Raw genomic sequence first — 18,771 nt, forward strand, 5'->3', positions numbered from 1 at the left:
TGAGCAGCCACTGCTGGCGGAAAAAGCCTACTGCACCTGGTATTCCCAGGCGGTCTCCCATCCAAGTACTAACCAGGCCTGAGTCTGCTTAGCTTCCGAGATCAGACGAGATCAGGCGTTTTCAGACTAGTATGGCCATAGGCGCTGGCCCCTGCCTTTTCTCCCTACTTCAAGGCGTGCTGGCCAGCCACATTTTCTTTCTTGCTCTTTCTCTTTATCCCCTTTGGCTTTTTTTTCTCTTTTCTCTTTGCTCTTCCTCCTCCGTGCGTGCTTCCCTCCCTCCGTCCCTCCAGCTGCCTTTCAGCCAGCCCTTGCCCACCAGGCTCCTGTAGTCTCCCACATCCCCACACAGGCCAACTGCAAGCCCTCCCCCTGCTTCATAGGGCCGCAGCCTGCATTCTCTCATCCTTCCACACTCCTCCACCCCTCCATTTCGGAATGCCGGGCACTGACCAGTGGGGTACCGCACGGATCAGTACTGGGACCGCAGCTTTTTACAATCTATCTTCAGGATATACAAGATGGTATTAGCAATAACATTCGCAAATTTCATCAGCTGGGTGGCAGGGTGAAATGTGATGAGGATGTTAGGAGATTACAGGGTGACCTGGACAAGTTAGGTGAGTGCTCAGATGCATGGCAGATGCACTTTCACGTGGATAAATGGATCCTTATCCACTTTGGTGGCAAGAACAAGAAGGCAGATTACCACCTAAGTGGAATCAATTTAGGTAAAGGGGCAGTACAGAGAGATCTGGGGGTTCTTGTACACCACTCAATGAAGGTAAGCATGCAGGTACAGCAGGTAGTGAAGAAGGCTAATAGCATGCTGGCCTTCATAACAAGAGGGATTGAGTATAGAAGCAAAGAGGTCCTTCTGCAGCTGTACAGGGCCCTGGTGAGACCACACCTGGAGTACTGTGTGCAGTTCTGGTCTCCAAATTTGAGGAGAGACATTCTGGCTATTGAGGGAATGCAGCGTAGGTTCACGAGGTCAATTCCTGGTCAATTCCGGGATTACCTTACACTGAAAGACTGGAGCGACTGGGCTTGTGTACCCTTGAGTTTAGAAGACTGAGAGGGGATCTGGTTGAGACATATAAGATGATCAAAGGATTGGACACTCTGGCGGCAGGCAACATGTTTCCGCTGCGGGGTGAGTGCCGAAACAGAGGACACAGCTTAAAAATACGGGGTAGACCATTTAGGACAGAGATGAGGAGAAACTTCTTCACCCAGAGAGTGGTGGCTGTGTGGAATGCTCTGCCCCAGAGGGCAGTGGAGGCCCAGTCTCTGGATTCATTTAAGAAAGAGTTGGATAGAGCTCTCAAGGATAGTGGAATCAAGGGTTATGGAGATAAGGCAGGAACAGGATACTGATTAAGGATGATCAGCCATGATCATATTGAATGGTGGTGCAGGCTGGAAGGGCAGAATGGCCAACTCCTGCACCTATTGTCTATTGTCCGCCTTTCCTGACTGCCACCCGCAGACAGCGTGCAGCCCCAATCCCTTTCTTTCCGCCTTTCTTGCTGATTTTGGCAGCGCTCCGCTCTCCTCCCCTCCGTGTCTCGTGCCTGCAGGAGACTGATGCCAGGCACAGCAGCAGCAGCAAAAATAACCTGCCGCTCCATTGCCTGGCACAAGACAAGTGCAGAGGGGTGACTTGAGCAGCCACTGCTGGCGGAAAAAGCCTACTGCACCTGGTATTCCCAGGCGGTCTCCCATCCAAGTACTAACCAGGCCTGAGTCTGCTTAGCTTCCGAGATCAGACGAGATCGGGCGTTTTCAGACTAGTATGGCCGTAGGCCCTGGCCCCTGCCTTTTCTCCCTACTTCAAAGCGTGCTGGCCAGCCACATTTTCTTTGTTGCTCTTTCTCTTTATCCCCTTTGGCTTTTTTTTCTCTTTTCTCTTTGCTCTTCCTCCTCCGTGCGTGCTTCCCTCCCTCCGTCCCTCCAGCTGCCTTTCAGGCCAGCCCTTGCCCACCAGGCTCCTGTAGTCTCCCACATCCCCACACAGGCCAACTGCAAGCCCTCCCCCTGCTTCATAGGGCCGCAGCCTGCATTCTCTCATCCTTCCACACTCCTCCACCCCTCCATTTCGGAATGCCGGGCACTGACCAGTGGGGTACCGCACGGATCAGTACTGGGACCGCAGCTTTTTACAATCTATCTTCAGGATATACAAGATGGTATTAGCAATAACATTCGCAAATTTCATCAGCTGGGTGGCAGGGTGAAATGTGATGAGGATGTTAGGAGATTACAGGGTGACCTGGACAAGTTAGGTGAGTGCTCAGATGCATGGCAGATGCACTTTCACGTGGATAAATGGATCCTTATCCACTTTGGTGGCAAGAACAGGAAGGCAGATTACCACCTAAGTGGAATCAATTTAGGTAAAGGGGCAGTACAGAGAGATCTGGGGGTTCTTGTACACCACTCAATGAAGGTAAGCATGCAGGTACAGCAGGTAGTGAAGAAGGCTAATAGCATGCTGGCCTTCATAACAAGAGGGATTGAGTATAGAAGCAAAGAGGTCCTTCTGCAGCTGTACAGGGCCCTGGTGAGACCACACCTGGAGTACTGTGTGCAGTTCTGGTCTCCAAATTTGAGGAGAGACATTCTGGCTATTGAGGGAATGCAGCGTAGGTTCACGAGGTCAATTCCTGGAATGGCGGGATTACCTTACACTGAAAGACTGGAGCGACTGGGCTTGTGTACCCTTGAGTTTAGAAGACTGAGAGGGGATCTGGTTGAGACATATAAGATGATCAAAGGATTGGACACTCTGGCGGCAGGCAACATGTTTCCGCTGCGGGGTGAGTGCCGAAACAGAGGACACAGCTTAAAAATACGGGGTAGACCATTTAGGACAGAGATGAGGAGAAACTTCTTCACCCAGAGAGTGGTGGCTGTGTGGAATGCTCTGCCCCAGAGGGCAGTGGAGGCCCAGTCTCTGGATTCATTTAAGAAAGAGTTGGATAGAGCTCTCAAGGATAGTGGAATCAAGGGTTATGGAGATAAGGCAGGAACAGGATACTGATTAAGGATGATCAGCCATGATCATATTGAATGGTGGTGCAGGCTGGAAGGGCAGAATGGCCAACTCCTGCACCTATTGTCTATTGTCCGCCTTTCCTGACTGCCACCCGCAGACAGCGTGCAGCCCCAATCCCTTTCTTTCCGCCTTTCTTGCTGATTTTGGCAGCGCTCCGCTCTCCTCCCCTCCGTGTCTCGTGCCTGCAGGAGACTGATGCCAGGCACAGCAGCAGCAGCAAAAATAACCTGCCGCTCCATTGCCTGGCACAAGACAAGTGCAGAGGGGTGACTTGAGCAGCCACTGCTGGCGGAAAAAGCCTACTGCACCTGGTATTCCCAGGCGGTCTCCCATCCAAGTACTAACCAGGCCTGAGTCTGCTTAGCTTCCGAGATCAGACGAGATCGGGCGTTTTCAGGCTAGTATGGCCGTAGGCGCTGACCCCTGCCTTTTCTCCCTACTTCAAGGCGTGCTGGCCAGCCACATTTTCTTTCTTGCTCTTTCTCTTTATCCCCTTTGGCTTTTTTTTCTCTTTTCTCTTTGCTCTTCCTCCTCCGTGCGTGCTTCCCTCCCTCCGTCCCTCCAGCTGCCTTTCAGCCAGCCCTTGCCCACCAGGCTCCTGTAGTCTCCCACATCCCCACACAGGCCAACTGCAAGCCCTCCCCCTGCTTCATAGGGCCGCAGCCTGCATTCTCTCATCCTTCCACACTCCTCCACCCCTCCATTTCGGAATGCCAGGCACTGACCAGTGGGGTACCGCACGGATCAGTACTGGGACCGCAGCTTTTTACAATCTATCTTCAGGATATACAAGATGGTATTAGCAATAACATTCGCAAATTTCATCAGCTGGGTGGCAGGGTGAAATCTGATGAGGATGTTAGGAGATTACAGGGTGACCTGGACAAGTTAGGTGAGTGCTCAGATGCATGGCAGATGCACTTTCACGTGGATAAATGGATCCTTATCCACTTTGGTGGCAAGAACAGGAAGGCAGATTACCACCTAAGTGGAATCAATTTAGGTAAAGGGGCAGTACAGAGAGATCTGGGGGTTCTTGTACACCACTCAATGAAGGTAAGCATGCAGGTACAGCAGGTAGTGAAGAAGGCTAATAGCATGCTGGCCTTCATAACAAGAGGGATTGAGTATAGAAGCAAAGAGGTCCTTCTGCAGCTGTACAGGGCCCTGGTGAGACCACACCTGGAGTACTGTGTGCAGTTCTGGTCTCCAAATTTGAGGAGAGACATTCTGGCTATTGAGGGAATGCAGCGAAGGTTCACGAGGTCAATTCCTGGAATGGCGGGATTACCTTACACTGAAAGACTGGAGCGACTGGGCTTGTGTACCCTTGAGTTTAGAAGACTGAGAGGGGATCTGGTTGAGACATATAAGATGATCAAAGGATTGGACACTCTGGCGGCAGGCAACATGTTTCCGCTGCGGGGTGAGTGCCGAAACAGAGGACACAGCTTAAAAATACGGGGTAGACCATTTAGGACAGAGATGAGGAGAAACTTCTTCACCCAGAGAGTGGTGGCTGTGTGGAATGCTCTGCCCCAGAGGGCAGTGGAGGCCCAGTCTCTGGATTCATTTAAGAAAGAGTTGGATAGAGCTCTCAAGGATAGTGGAATCAAGGGTTATGGAGATAAGGCAGGAACAGGATACTGATTAAGGATGATCAGCCATGATCATATTGAATGGTGGTGCAGGCTGGAAGGGCAGAATGGCCAACTCCTGCACCTATTGTCTATTGTCCGCCTTTCCTGACTGCCACCCGCAGACAGCGTGCAGCCCCAATCCCTTTCTTTCCGCCTTTCTTGCTGATTTTGGCAGCGCTCCGCTCTCCTCCCCTCCGTGTCTCGTGCCTGCAGGAGACTGATGCCAGGCACAGCAGCAGCAGCAAAAATAACCTGCCGCTCCATTGCCTGGCACAAGACAAGTGCAGAGGGGTGACTTGAGCAGCCACTGCTGGCGGAAAAAGCCTACTGCACCTGGTATTCCCAGGCGGTCTCCCATCCAAGTACTAACCAGGCCTGAGTCTGCTTAGCTTCCGAGATCAGACGAGATCGGGCGTTTTCAGACTAGTATGGCCGTAGGCGCTGGCCCCTGCCTTTTCTCCCTACTTCAAGGCGTGCTGGCCAGCCACATTTTCTTTCTTGCTCTTTCTCTTTATCCCCTTTGGCTTTTTTTTCTCTTTTCTCTTTGCTCTTCCTCCTCCGTGCGTGCTTCCCTCCCTCCGTCCCTCCAGCTGCCTTTCAGCCAGCCCTTGCCCACCAGGCTCCTGTAGTCTCCCACATCCCCACACAGGCCAACTGCAAGCCCTCCCCCTGCTTCATAGGGCCGCAGCCTGCATTCTCTCATCCTTCCACACTCCTCCACCCCTCCATTTCGGAATGCCGGGCACTGACCAGTGGGGTACCGCACGGATCAGTACTGGGACCGCAGCTTTTTACAATCTATCTTCAGGATATACAAGATGGTATTAGCAATAACATTCGCAAATTTCATCAGCTGGGTGGCAGGGTGAAATGTGATGAGGATGTTAGGAGATTACAGGGTGACCTGGACAAGTTAGGTGAGTGCTCAGATGCATGGCAGATGCACTTTCACGTGGATAAATGGATCCTTATCCACTTTGGTGGCAAGAACAAGAAGGCAGATTACCACCTAAGTGGAATCAATTTAGGTAAAGGGGCAGTACAGAGAGATCTGGGGGTTCTTGTACACCACTCAATGAAGGTAAGCATGCAGGTACAGCAGGTAGTGAAGAAGGCTAATAGCATGCTGGCCTTCATAACAAGAGGGATTGAGTATAGAAGCAAAGAGGTCCTTCTGCAGCTGTACAGGGCCCTGGTGAGACCACACCTGGAGTACTGTGTGCAGTTCTGGTCTCCAAATTTGAGGAGAGACATTCTGGCTATTGAGGGAATGCAGCGTAGGTTCACGAGGGCAATTCCTGGAATGGCGGGATTACCTTACACTGAAAGACTGGAGCGACTGGGCTTGTGTACCCTTGAGTTTAGAAGACTGAGAGGGGATCTGGTTGAGACATATAAGATGATCAAAGGATTGGACACTCTGGCGGCAGGCAACATGTTTCCGCTGCGGGGTGAGTGCCGAAACAGAGGACACAGCTTAAAAATACGGGGTAGACCATTTAGGACAGAGATGAGGAGAAACTTCTTCACCCAGAGAGTGGTGGCTGTGTGGAATGCTCTGCCCCAGAGGGCAGTGGAGGCCCAGTCTCTGGATTCATTTAAGAAAGAGTTGGATAGAGCTCTCAAGGATAGTGGAATCAAGGGTTATGGAGATAAGGCAGGAACAGGATACTGATTAAGGATGATCAGCCATGATCATATTGAATGGTGGTGCAGGCTGGAAGGGCAGAATGGCCAACTCCTGCACCTATTGTCTATTGTCCGCCTTTCCTGACTGCCACCCGCAGACAGCGTGCAGCCCCAATCCCTTTCTTTCCGCCTTTCTTGCTGATTTTGGCAGCGCTCCGCTCTCCTCCCCTCCGTGTCTCGTGCCTGCAGGAGACTGATGCCAGGCACAGCAGCAGCAGCAAAAATAACCTGCCGCTCCATTGCCTGGCACAAGACAAGTGCAGAGGGGTGACTTGAGCAGCCACTGCTGGCGGAAAAAGCCTACTGCACCTGGTATTCCCAGGCGGTCTCCCATCCAAGTACTAACCAGGCCTGAGTCTGCTTAGCTTCCGAGATCAGACGAGATCGGGCGTTTTCAGACTAGTATGGCCGTAGGCCCTGGCCCCTGCCTTTTCTCCCTACTTCAAAGCGTGCTGGCCAGCCACATTTTCTTTGTTGCTCTTTCTCTTTATCCCCTTTGGCTTTTTTTTCTCTTTTCTCTTTGCTCTTCCTCCTCCGTGTGTGCTTCCCTCCCTCCGTCCCTCCAGCTGCCTTTCAGGCCAGCCCTTGCCCACCAGGCTCCTGTAGTCTCCCACATCCCCACACAGGCCAACTGCAAGCCCTCCCCCTGCTTCATAGGGCCGCAGCCTGCATTCTCTCATCCTTCCACACTCCTCCACCCCTCCATTTCGGAATGCCAGGCACTGACCAGTGGGGTACCGCACGGATCAGTACTGGGACCGCAGCTTTTTACAATCTATCTTCAGGATATACAAGATGGTATTAGCAATAACATTCGCAAATTTCATCAGCTGGGTGGCAGGGTGAAATCTGATGAGGATGTTAGGAGATTACAGGGTGACCTGGACAAGTTAGGTGAGTGCTCAGATGCATGGCAGATGCACTTTCACGTGGATAAATGGATCCTTATCCACTTTGGTGGCAAGAACAGGAAGGCAGATTACCACCTAAGTGGAATCAATTTAGGTAAAGGGGCAGTACAGAGAGATCTGGGGGTTCTTGTACACCACTCAATGAAGGTAAGCATGCAGGTACAGCAGGTAGTGAAGAAGGCTAATAGCATGCTGGCCTTCATAACAAGAGGGATTGAGTATAGAAGCAAAGAGGTCCTTCTGCAGCTGTACAGGGCCCTGGTGAGACCACACCTGGAGTACTGTGTGCAGTTCTGGTCTCCAAATTTGAGGAGAGACATTCTGGCTATTGAGGGAATGCAGCGAAGGTTCACGAGGTCAATTCCTGGAATGGCGGGATTACCTTACACTGAAAGACTGGAGCGACTGGGCTTGTGTACCCTTGAGTTTAGAAGACTGAGAGGGGATCTGGTTGAGACATATAAGATGATCAAAGGATTGGACACTCTGGCGGCAGGCAACATGTTTCCGCTGCGGGGTGAGTGCCGAAACAGAGGACACAGCTTAAAAATACGGGGTAGACCATTTAGGACAGAGATGAGGAGAAACTTCTTCACCCAGAGAGTGGTGGCTGTGTGGAATGCTCTGCCCCAGAGGGCAGTGGAGGCCCAGTCTCTGGATTCATTTAAGAAAGAGTTGGATAGAGCTCTCAAGGATAGTGGAATCAAGGGTTATGGAGATAAGGCAGGAACAGGATACTGATTAAGGATGATCAGCCATGATCATATTGAATGGTGGTGCAGGCTGGAAGGGCAGAATGGCCAACTCCTGCACCTATTGTCTATTGTCCGCCTTTCCTGACTGCCACCCGCAGACAGCGTGCAGCCCCAATCCCTTTCTTTCCGCCTTTCTTGCTGATTTTGGCAGCGCTCCGCTCTCCTCCCCTCCGTGTCTCGTGCCTGCAGGAGACTGATGCCAGGCACAGCAGCAGCAGCAAAAATAACCTGCCGCTCCATTGCCTGGCACAAGACAAGTGCAGAGGGGTGACTTGAGCAGCCACTGCTGGCGGAAAAAGCCTACTGCACCTGGTATTCCCAGGCGGTCTCCCATCCAAGTACTAACCAGGCCTGAGTCTGCTTAGCTTCCGAGATCAGACGAGATCGGGCGTTTTCAGACTAGTATGGCCGTAGGCGCTGGCCCCTGCCTTTTCTCCCTACTTCAAGGCGTGCTGGCCAGCCACATTTTCTTTCTTGCTCTTTCTCTTTATCCCCTTTGGCTTTTTTTTCTCTTTTCTCTTTGCTCTTCCTCCTCCGTGCGTGCTTCCCTCCCTCCGTCCCTCCAGCTGCCTTTCAGCCAGCCCTTGCCCACCAGGCTCCTGTAGTCTCCCACATCCCCACACAGGCCAACTGCAAGCCCTCCCCCTGCTTCATAGGGCCGCAGCCTGCATTCTCTCATCCTTCCACACTCCTCCACCCCTCCATTTCGGAATGCCGGGCACTGACCAGTGGGGTACCGCACGGATCAGTACTGGGACCGCAGCTTTTTACAATCTATCTTCAGGATATACAAGATGGTATTAGCAATAACATTCGCAAATTTCATCAGCTGGGTGGCAGGGTGAAATGTGATGAGGATGTTAGGAGATTACAGGGTGACCTGGACAAGTTAGGTGAGTGCTCAGATGCATGGCAGATGCACTTTCACGTGGATAAATGGATCCTTATCCACTTTGGTGGCAAGAACAAGAAGGCAGATTACCACCTAAGTGGAATCAATTTAGGTAAAGGGGCAGTACAGAGAGATCTGGGGGTTCTTGTACACCACTCAATGAAGGTAAGCATGCAGGTACAGCAGGTAGTGAAGAAGGCTAATAGCATGCTGGCCTTCATAACAAGAGGGATTGAGTATAGAAGCAAAGAGGTCCTTCTGCAGCTGTACAGGGCCCTGGTGAGACCACACCTGGAGTACTGTGTGCAGTTCTGGTCTCCAAATTTGAGGAGAGACATTCTGGCTATTGAGGGAATGCAGCGTAGGTTCACGAGGGCAATTCCTGGAATGGCGGGATTACCTTACACTGAAAGACTGGAGCGACTGGGCTTGTGTACCCTTGAGTTTAGAAGACTGAGAGGGGATCTGGTTGAGACATATAAGATGATCAAAGGATTGGACACTCTGGCGGCAGGCAACATGTTTCCGCTGCGGGGTGAGTGCCGAAACAGAGGACACAGCTTAAAAATACGGGGTAGACCATTTAGGACAGAGATGAGGAGAAACTTCTTCACCCAGAGAGTGGTGGCTGTGTGGAATGCTCTGCCCCAGAGGGCAGTGGAGGCCCAGTCTCTGGATTCATTTAAGAAAGAGTTGGATAGAGCTCTCAAGGATAGTGGAATCAAGGGTTATGGAGATAAGGCAGGAACAGGATACTGATTAAGGATGATCAGCCATGATCATATTGAATGGTGGTGCAGGCTGGAAGGGCAGAATGGCCAACTCCTGCACCTATTGTCTATTGTCCGCCTTTCCTGACTGCCACCCGCAGACAGCGTGCAGCCCCAATCCCTTTCTTTCCGCCTTTCTTGCTGATTTTGGCAGCGCTCCGCTCTCCTCCCCTCCGTGTCTCGTGCCTGCAGGAGACTGATGCCAGGCACAGCAGCAGCAGCAAAAATAACCTGCCGCTCCATTGCCTGGCACAAGACAAGTGCAGAGGGGTGACTTGAGCAGCCACTGCTGGCGGAAAAAGCCTACTGCACCTGGTATTCCCAGGCGGTCTCCCATCCAAGTACTAACCAGGCCTGAGTCTGCTTAGCTTCCGAGATCAGACGAGATCGGGCGTTTTCAGACTAGTATGGCCGTAGGCCCTGGCCCCTGCCTTTTCTCCCTACTTCAAAGCGTGCTGGCCAGCCACATTTTCTTTGTTGCTCTTTCTCTTTATCCCCTTTGGCTTTTTTTTCTCTTTTCTCTTTGCTCTTCCTCCTCCGTGCGTGCTTCCCTCCCTCCGTCCCTCCAGCTGCCTTTCAGGCCAGCCCTTGCCCACCAGGCTCCTGTAGTCTCCCACATCCCCACACAGGCCAACTGCAAGCCCTCCCCCTGCTTCATAGGGCCGCAGCCTGCATTCTCTCATCCTTCCACACTCCTCCACCCCTCCATTTCGGAATGCCAGGCACTGACCAGTGGGGTACCGCACGGATCAGTACTGGGACCGCAGCTTTTTACAATCTATCTTCAGGATATACAAGATGGTATTAGCAATAACATTCGCAAATTTCATCAGCTGGGTGGCAGGGTGAAATGTGATGAGGATGTTAGGAGATTACAGGGTGACCTGGACAAGTTAGGTGAGTGCTCAGATGCATGGCAGATGCACTTTCACGTGGATAAATGGATCCTTATCCACTTTGGTGGCAAGAACAGGAAGGCAGATTACCACCTAAGTGGAATCAATTTAGGTAAAGGGGCAGTACAGAGAGATCTGGGGGTTCTTGTACACCACTCAATGAAGGTAAGCATGCAGGTACAGCAGGTAGTGAAGAAGGCCAATAGCATGCTGGCCTTCATAACAAGAGGGATTGAGTATAGAAGCAAAGAGGTCCTTCTGCAGCTGTACAGGGCCCTGGTGAGACCACACCTGGAGTACTGTGTGCAGTTCTGGTCTCCAAATTTGAGGAGAGACATTCTGGCTATTGAGGGAATGCAGCGTAGGTTCACGAGGTCAATTCCTGGAATGGCGGGATTACCTTACACTGAAAGACTGGAGCGACTGGGCTTGTGTACCCTTGAGTTTAGAAGACTGAGAGGGGATCTGGTTGAGACATATAAGATGATCAAAGGATTGGACACTCTGGCGGCAGGCAACATGTTTCCGCTGCGGGGTGAGTGCCGAAACAGAGGACACAGCTTAAAAATACGGGGTAGACCATTTAGGACAGAGATGAGGAGAAACTTCTTCACCCAGAGAGTGGTGGCTGTGTGGAATGCTCTGCCCCAGAGGGCAGTGGAGGCCCAGTCTCTGGATTCATTTAAGAAAGAGTTGGATAGAGCTCTCAAGGATAGTGGAATCAAGGGTTATGGAGATAAGGCAGGAACAGGATACTGATTAAGGATGATCAGCCATGATCATATTGAATGGTGGTGCAGGCTGGAAGGGCAGAATGGCCAACTCCTGCACCTATTGTCTATTGTCCGCCTTTCCTGACTGCCACCCGCAGACAGCGTGCAGCCCCAATCCCTTTCTTTCCGCCTTTCTTGCTGATTTTGGCAGCGCTCCGCTCTCCTCCCCTCCGTGTCTCGTGCCTGCAGGAGACTGATGCCAGGCACAGCAGCAGCAGCAGCAAAAATAACCTGCCGCTCCATTGCCTGGCACAAGACAAGTGCAGAGGGGTGACTTGAGCAGCCACTGCTGGCGGAAAAAGCCTACTGCACCTGGTATTCCCAGGCGGTCTCCCATCCAAGTACTAACCAGGCCTGAGTCTGCTTAGCTTCCGAGATCAGATGAGATCGGGCGTTTTCAGACTAGTATGGCCGTAGGTGCTGGCCCCTGCCTTTTCTCCCTACTTCAAGGCGTGCTGGCCAGCCACATTTTCTTTCTTGCTCTTTCTCTTTATCCCCTTTGGCTTTTTTTTCTCTTTTCTCTTTGCTCTTCCTCCTCCGTGCGTGCTTCCCTCCCTCCGTCCCTCCAGCTGCCTTTCAGCCAGCCCTTGACCACCAGGCTCCTGTAGTCTCCCACATCCCCACACAGGCCAACTGCAAGCCCTCCCCCTGCTTCATAGGGCCGCAGCCTGCATTCTCTCATCCTTCCACACTCCTCCACCCCTCCATTTCGGAATGCCAGGCACTGACCAGTGGGGTACCGCACGGATCAGTACTGGGACCGCAGCTTTTTACAATCTATCTTCAGGATATACAAGATGGTATTAGCAATAACATTCGCAAATTTCATCAGCTGGGTGGCAGGGTGAAATGTGATGAGGATGTTAGGAGATTACAGGGTGACCTGGACAAGTTAGGTGAGTGCTCAGATGCATGGCAGATGCACTTTCACGTGGATAAATGGATCCTTATCCACTTTGGTGGCAAGAACAGGAAGGCAGATTACCACCTAAGTGGAATCAATTTAGGTAAAGGGGCAGTACAGAGAGATCTGGGGGTTCTTGTACACCACTCAATGAAGGTAAGCATGCAGGTACAGCAGGTAGTGAAGAAGGCTAATAGCATGCTGGCCTTCATAACAAGAGGGATTGAGTATAGGAGCAAAGAGGTCCTTCTGCAGCTGTACAGGGCCCTGGTGAGACCATACCTGGAGTACTGTGTGCAGTTCTGGTCTCCAAATTTGAGGAGAGACATTCTGGCTATTGAGGGAATGCAGCGTAGGTTCACGAGGTCAATTCCTGGAATGGCGGGATTACCTTACACTGAAAGACTGGAGCGACTGGGCTTGTGTACCCTTGAGTTTAGAAGACTGAGAGGGGATCTGGTTGAGACATATAAGATGATCAAAGGATTGGTCACTCTGGCGGCAGGCAACATGTTTCCGCTGCGGGGTGAGTGCCGAAACAGAGGACACAGCTTAAAAATACGGGGTAGACCATTTAGGACAGAGATGAGGAGAAACTTCTTCACCCAGAGAGTGGTGGCTGTGTGGAATGCTCTGCCCCAGAGGGCAGTGGAGGCCCAGTCTCTGGATTCATTTAAGAAAGAGTTGGATAGAGCTCTCAAGGATAGTGGAATCAAGGGTTATGGAGATAAGGCAGGAACAGGATACTGATTAAGGATGATCAGCCATGATCATATTGAATGGTGGTGCAGGCTGGAAGGGCAGAATGGCCAACTCCTGCACCTATTGTCTATTGTCCGCCTTTCCTGACTGCCACCCGCAGACAGCGTGCAGCCCCAATCCCTTTCTTTCCGCCTTTCTTGCTGATTTTGGCAGCGCTCCGCTCTCCTCCCCTCCGTGTCTCGTGCCTGCAGGACACTGATGCCAGGCACAGCAGCAGCAGCAAAAATAACCTGCCGCTCCATTGCCTGGCACAAGACAAGTGCAGAGGGGTGACTTGAGCAGCCACTGCTGGCGGAAAAAGCCTACTGCACCTGGTATTCCCAGGCGGTCTCCCATCCAAGTACTAACCAGGCCTGAGTCTGCTTAGCTTCCGAGATCAGATGAGATCGGGCGTTTTCAGACTAGTATGGCCGTAGGCGCTGGCCCCTGCCTTTTCTCCCTACTTCAAGGCGTGCTGGCCAGCCACATTTTCTTTCTTGCTCTTTCTCTTTATCCCCTTTGGCTTTTTTTTCTCTTTTCTCTTTGCTCTTCCTCCTCCGTGCGTGCTTCCCTCCCTCCGTCCCTCCAGCTGCCTTTCAGCCAGCCCTTGACCACCAGGCTCCTGTAGTCTCCCACATCCCCACAGGCCAACTGCAAGCCCTCCCCCTGCTTCATAGGGCCGCAGCCTGCATTCTCTCATCCTTCCACACTCCTCCACCCCTCCATTTCGGAATGCCAGGCACTGACCAGTGGGGTACCGCACGGATCAGTACTGGGACCGCAGCTTTTTACAATCTATCTTCAGGATATACAAGATGGTATTAGCAATAACATTCGCAAATTTCATCAGCTGGGTGGCAGGGTGAAATGTGATGAGGATGTTAGGAGATTACAGGGTGACCTGGACAAGTTAGGTGAGTGCTCAGATGCATGGCAGATGCATTTTCACGTGGATAAATGGATCCTTATCCACTTTGGTGGCAAGAACAGGAAGGCAGATTACCACCTAAGTGGAATCAATTTAGGTAAAGGGGCAGTACAGAGAGATCTGGGGGTTCTTGTACACCACTCAATGAAGGTAAGCATGCAGGTACAGCAGGTAGTGAAGAAGGCTAATAGCATGCTGGCCTTCATAACAAGAGGGATTGAGTATAGGAGCAAAGAGGTCCTTCTGCAGCTGTACAGGGCCCTGGTGAGACCATACCTGGAGTACTGTGTGCAGTTCTGGTCTCCAAATTTGAGGAGAGACATTCTGGCTATTGAGGGAATGCAGCGTAGGTTCACGAGGTCAATTCCTGGAATGGCGGGATTACCTTACACTGAAAGACTGGAGCGACTGGGCTTGTGTACCCTTGAGTTTAGAAGACTGAGAGGGGATCTGGTTGAGACATATAAGATGATCAAAGGATTGGTCACTCTGGCGGCAGGCAACATGTTTCCGCTGCGGGGTGAGTGCCGAAACAGAGGACACAGCTTAAAAATACGGGGTAGACCATTTAGGACAGAGATGAGGAGAAACTTCTTCACCCAGAGAGTGGTGGCTGTGTGGAATGCTCTGCCCCAGAGGGCAGTGGAGGCCCAGTCTCTGGATTCATTTAAGAAAGAGTTGGATAGAGCTCTCAAGGATAGTGGAATCAAGGGTTATGGAGATAAGGCAGGAACAGGATACTGATTAAGGATGATCAGCCATGATCATATTGAATGGTAGTGCAGGCTGGAAGGGCAGAATGGCCAACTCCTGCACCTATTGTCTATTGTCCGCCTTTCCTGACTGCCACCCGCAGACAGCGTGCAGCCCCAATCCCTTTCTTGCTGATTTTGGCAGCGCTCCGCTCTCCTCCCCTCCGTGTCTCGTGCCTGCAGGAGACTGATGCCAGGCACAGCAGCAGCAGCAAAAATAACCTGCCGCTCCATTGCCTGGCACAAGACAAGTGCAGAGGGGTGACTTGAGCAGCCACTGCTGGCGGAAAAAGCCTACTGCACCTGGTATTCCCAGGCGGTCTACCATCCAAGTACTAACCAGGCCTGAGTCTGCTTAGCTTCCGAGATCAGACGAGATCGGGCGTTTTCAGACTAGTATGGCCGTAGGCGCTGGCCCCTGCCTTTTCTCCCTACTTCAAGGCGTGCTGGCCAGCCACATTTTCTTTCTTGCTCTTTCTCTTTATCCCCTTTGGCTTTTTTTTCTCTTTTCTCTTTGCTCTTCCTCCTCCGTGCGTGCTTCCCTCCCTCCGTCCCTCCAGCTGCCTTTCAGCCAGCCCTTGACCACCAGGCTCCTGTAGTCTCCCACATCCCCACACAGGCCAACTGCAAGCCCTCCCCCTGCTTCATAGGGCCGCAGCCTGCATTCTCTCATCCTTCCACACTCCTCCACCCCTCCATTTCGGAATGCCGGGCACTGACCAGTGGGGTACCGCACGGATCAGTACTGGGACCGCAGCTTTTTACAATCTATCTTCAGGATATACAAGATGGTATTAGCAATAACATTCGCAAATTTCATCAGCTGGGTGGCAGGGTGAAATGTGATGAGGATGTTAGGAGATTACAGGGTGACCTGGACAAGTTAGGTGAGTGCTCAGATGCATGGCAGATGCACTTTCACGTGGATAAATGGATCCTTATCCACTTTGGTGGCAAGAACAGGAAGGCAGATTACCACCTAAGTGGAATCAATTTAGGTAAAGGGGCAGTACAGAGAGATCTGGGGGTTCTTGTACACCACTCAATGAAGGTAAGCATGCAGGTACAGCAGGTAGTGAAGAAGGCTAATAGCATGCTGGCCTTCATAACAAGAGGGATTGAGTATAGAAGCAAAGAGGTTCTTCTGCAGCTGTACAGGGCCCTGGTGAGACCACACCTGGAGTACTGTGTGCAGTTCTGGTCTCCAAATTTGAGGAGAGACATTCTGGCTATTGAGGGAATGCAGCGTAGGTTCACGAGGGCAATTCCTGGAATGGCGGGATTACCTTACACTGAAAGACTGGAGCGACTGGGCTTGTGTACCCTTGAGTTTAGAAGACTGAGAGGGGATCTGGTTGAGACATATAAGATGATCAAAGGATTGGACACTCTGGCGGCAGGCAACATGTTTCCGCTGCGGGGTGAGTGCCGAAACAGAGGACACAGCTTAAAAATACAGGGTAGACCATTTAGGACAGAGATGAGGAGAAACCTCTTCACCCAGAGAGTGGTGGCTGTGTGGAATGCTCTGCCCCAGAGGGCAGTGGAGGCCCAGTCTCTGGATTCATTTAAGAAAGAGTTGGATAGAGCTCTCAAGGATAGTGGAATCAAGGGTTATGGAGATAAGGCAGGAACAGGATACTGATTAAGGATGATCAGCCATGATCATATTGAATGGTGGTGCAGGCTGGAAGGGCAGAATGGCCAACTCCTGCACCTATTGTCTATTGTCCGCCTTTCCTGACTGCCACCCGCAGACAGCGTGCAGCCCCAATCCCTTTCTTTCCGCCTTTCTTGCTGATTTTGGCAGCGCTCCGCTCTCCTCCCCTCCGTGTCTCGTGCCTGCAGGAGACTGATGCCAGGCACAGCAGCAGCAGCAAAAATAACCTGCCGCTCCATTGCCTGGCACAAGACAAGTGCAGAGGGGTGACTTGAGCAGCCACTGCTGGCGGAAAAAGCCTACTGCACCTGGTATTCCCAGGCGGTCTCCCATCCAAGTACTAACCAGGCCTGAGTCTGCTTAGCTTCTGAGATCAGACGAGATCGGGCGTTTTCAGACTAGTATGGCCGCAGGCGCTGGCCCCTGCCTTTTCTCCCTACTTCAAGGCGTGCTGGCCAGCCACATTTTCTTTCTTGCTCTTTCTCTTTATCCCCTTTGGCTTTTTTTTCTCTTTTCTCTTTGCTCTTCCTCCTCCGTGCGTGCTTCCCTCCCTCCGTCCCTCCAGCTGCCTTTCAGCCAGCCCTTGCCCACCAGGCTCCTGTAGTCTCCCACATCCCCACACAGGCCAACTGCAAGCCCTCCCCCTGCTTCATAGGGCCGCAGCCTGCATTCTCTCATCCTTCCACACTCCTCCACCCCTCCATTTCGGAATGCCGGGCACTGACCAGTGGGGTACCGCACGGATCAGTACTGGGACCGCAGCTTTTTACAATCTATCTTCAGGATATACAAGATGGTATTAGCAATAACATTCGCAAATTTCATCAGCTGGGTGGCAGGGTGAAATGTGATGAGGATGTTAGGAGATTACAGGGTGACCTGGACAAGTTAGGTGAGTGCTCAGATGCATGGCAGATGCACTTTCACGTGGATAAATGGATCCTTATCCACTTTGGTGGCAAGAACAGGAAGGCAGATTACCACCTAAGTGGAATCAATTTAGGTAAAGGGGCAGTACAGAGAGATCTGGGGGTTCTTGTACACCACTCAATGAAGGTAAGCATGCAGGTACAGCAGGTAGTGAAGAAGGCTAATAGCATGCTGGCCTTCATAACAAGAGGGATTGAGTATAGAAGCAAAGAGGTCCTTCTGCAGCTGTACAGGGCCCTGGTGAGACCACACCTGGAGTACTGTGTGCAGTTCTGGTCTCCAAATTTGAGGAGAGACATTCTGGCTATTGAGGGAATGCAGCGTAGGTTCACGAGGGCAATTCCTGGAATGGCGGGATTACCTTACACTGAAAGACTGGAGCGACTGGGCTTGTGTACCCTTGAGTTTAGAAGACTGAGAGGGGATCTGGTTGAGACATATAAGATGATCAAAGGATTGGACACTCTGGCGGCAGGCAACATGTTTCCGCTGCGGGGTGAGTGCCGAAACAGAGGACACAGCTTAAAAATACAGGGTAGACCATTTAGGACAGAGATGAGGAGAAACCTCTTCACCCAGAGAGTGGTGGCTGTGTGGAATGCTCTGCCCCAGAGGGCAGTGGAGGCCCAGTCTCTGGATTCATTTAAGAAAGAGTTGGATAGAGCTCTCAAGGATAGTGGAATCAAGGGTTATGGAGATAAGGCAGGAACAGGATACTGATTAAGGATGATCAGCCATGATCATATTGAATGGTGGTGCAGGCTGGAAGGGCAGAATGGCCAACTCCTGCACCTATTGTCTATTGTCCGCCTTTCCTGACTGCCACCCGCAGACAGCGTGCAGCCCCATTCCCTTTCTTTCCGCCTTTCTTGCTGATTTTGGCAGCGCTCCGCTCTCCTCCCCTCCGTGTCTCGTGCCTGCAGGAGACTGATGCCAGGCACAGCAGCAGCAGCAAAAATAACCTGCCGCTCCATTGCCTGGCACAAGACAAGTGCAGAGGGGTGACTTGAGCAGCCACTGCTGGCGGAAAAAGCCTACTGCACCTGGTATTCCCAGGCGGTCTCCCATCCAAGTACTAACCAGGCCTGAGTCTGCTTAGCTTCCGAGATCAGATGAGATCGGGCGTTTTCAGACTAGTATGGCCATAGGCGCTGGCCCCTGCCTTTTCTCCCTACTTCAAGGCGTGCTGGCCAGCCACATTTTCTTTCTTGCTCTTTCTCTTTATCCCCTTTGGCTTTTTTTTCTCTTTTCTCTTTGCTCTTCCTCCTCCGTGCGTGCTTCCCTCCCTCCGTCCCTCCAGCTGCCTTTCAGCCAGCCCTTGACCACCAGGCTCCTGTAGTCTCCCACATCCCCACACAGGCCAACTGCAAGCCCTCCCCCTGCTTCATAGGGCCGCAGCCTGCATTCTCTCATCCTTCCACACTCCTCCACCCCTCCATTTCGGAATGCCGGGCACTGACCAGTGGGGT

At 51.9% G+C, this 18,771-nt stretch overlaps 12 non-coding genes across 12 annotated transcripts; all 12 read right to left on the bottom strand.

Annotated features, from left to right (window-relative positions):
* Positions 1–24: 24 nt before the first annotated feature.
* Positions 25–143, bottom strand: LOC148151007 (5S ribosomal RNA). Its single transcript, XR_015755598.1, has one exon. It is a non-coding gene; the product is annotated as a 5S ribosomal RNA (ribosomal RNA).
* Positions 144–1,691: 1,548 nt separating this feature from the next.
* On the bottom strand, positions 1,692–1,810 carry LOC148151008 (5S ribosomal RNA). The gene has a single exon (XR_015756410.1). It is a non-coding gene; the product is annotated as a 5S ribosomal RNA (ribosomal RNA).
* A 1,547-nt stretch (positions 1,811–3,357) lies between these two features.
* LOC148151009 (5S ribosomal RNA) lies at positions 3,358–3,476 on the bottom strand. Its single transcript, XR_015755389.1, has one exon. It is a non-coding gene; the product is annotated as a 5S ribosomal RNA (ribosomal RNA).
* Positions 3,477–5,022: 1,546 nt separating this feature from the next.
* On the bottom strand, positions 5,023–5,141 carry LOC148151010 (5S ribosomal RNA). Its single transcript, XR_015756411.1, has one exon. It is a non-coding gene; the product is annotated as a 5S ribosomal RNA (ribosomal RNA).
* A 1,546-nt stretch (positions 5,142–6,687) lies between these two features.
* On the bottom strand, positions 6,688–6,806 carry LOC148151011 (5S ribosomal RNA). The gene has a single exon (XR_015756412.1). It is a non-coding gene; the product is annotated as a 5S ribosomal RNA (ribosomal RNA).
* A 1,547-nt stretch (positions 6,807–8,353) lies between these two features.
* Positions 8,354–8,472, bottom strand: LOC148151012 (5S ribosomal RNA). The gene has a single exon (XR_015756413.1). It is a non-coding gene; the product is annotated as a 5S ribosomal RNA (ribosomal RNA).
* Positions 8,473–10,018: 1,546 nt separating this feature from the next.
* LOC148151013 (5S ribosomal RNA) lies at positions 10,019–10,137 on the bottom strand. Its single transcript, XR_015756414.1, has one exon. It is a non-coding gene; the product is annotated as a 5S ribosomal RNA (ribosomal RNA).
* A 1,550-nt stretch (positions 10,138–11,687) lies between these two features.
* LOC148151014 (5S ribosomal RNA) lies at positions 11,688–11,806 on the bottom strand. The gene has a single exon (XR_015756717.1). It is a non-coding gene; the product is annotated as a 5S ribosomal RNA (ribosomal RNA).
* Positions 11,807–13,352: 1,546 nt separating this feature from the next.
* LOC148151015 (5S ribosomal RNA) lies at positions 13,353–13,471 on the bottom strand. The gene has a single exon (XR_015756509.1). It is a non-coding gene; the product is annotated as a 5S ribosomal RNA (ribosomal RNA).
* Positions 13,472–15,003: 1,532 nt separating this feature from the next.
* On the bottom strand, positions 15,004–15,122 carry LOC148151016 (5S ribosomal RNA). Its single transcript, XR_015756791.1, has one exon. It is a non-coding gene; the product is annotated as a 5S ribosomal RNA (ribosomal RNA).
* A 1,546-nt stretch (positions 15,123–16,668) lies between these two features.
* LOC148151017 (5S ribosomal RNA) lies at positions 16,669–16,787 on the bottom strand. The gene has a single exon (XR_015756112.1). It is a non-coding gene; the product is annotated as a 5S ribosomal RNA (ribosomal RNA).
* Positions 16,788–18,333: 1,546 nt separating this feature from the next.
* Positions 18,334–18,452, bottom strand: LOC148151018 (5S ribosomal RNA). Its single transcript, XR_015756666.1, has one exon. It is a non-coding gene; the product is annotated as a 5S ribosomal RNA (ribosomal RNA).
* Between the last annotated feature and the right edge of the window lie 319 nt (positions 18,453–18,771).

The sequence above is a fragment of the Chiloscyllium plagiosum genome, unplaced genomic scaffold (genome assembly GCF_037043375.1).
Source record: "Chiloscyllium plagiosum isolate Xiang-an unplaced genomic scaffold, Cpla_swu_hap1 HiC_scaffold_3, whole genome shotgun sequence".
Classification (NCBI taxonomy): domain Eukaryota; kingdom Metazoa; phylum Chordata; class Chondrichthyes; order Orectolobiformes; family Hemiscylliidae; genus Chiloscyllium; species Chiloscyllium plagiosum.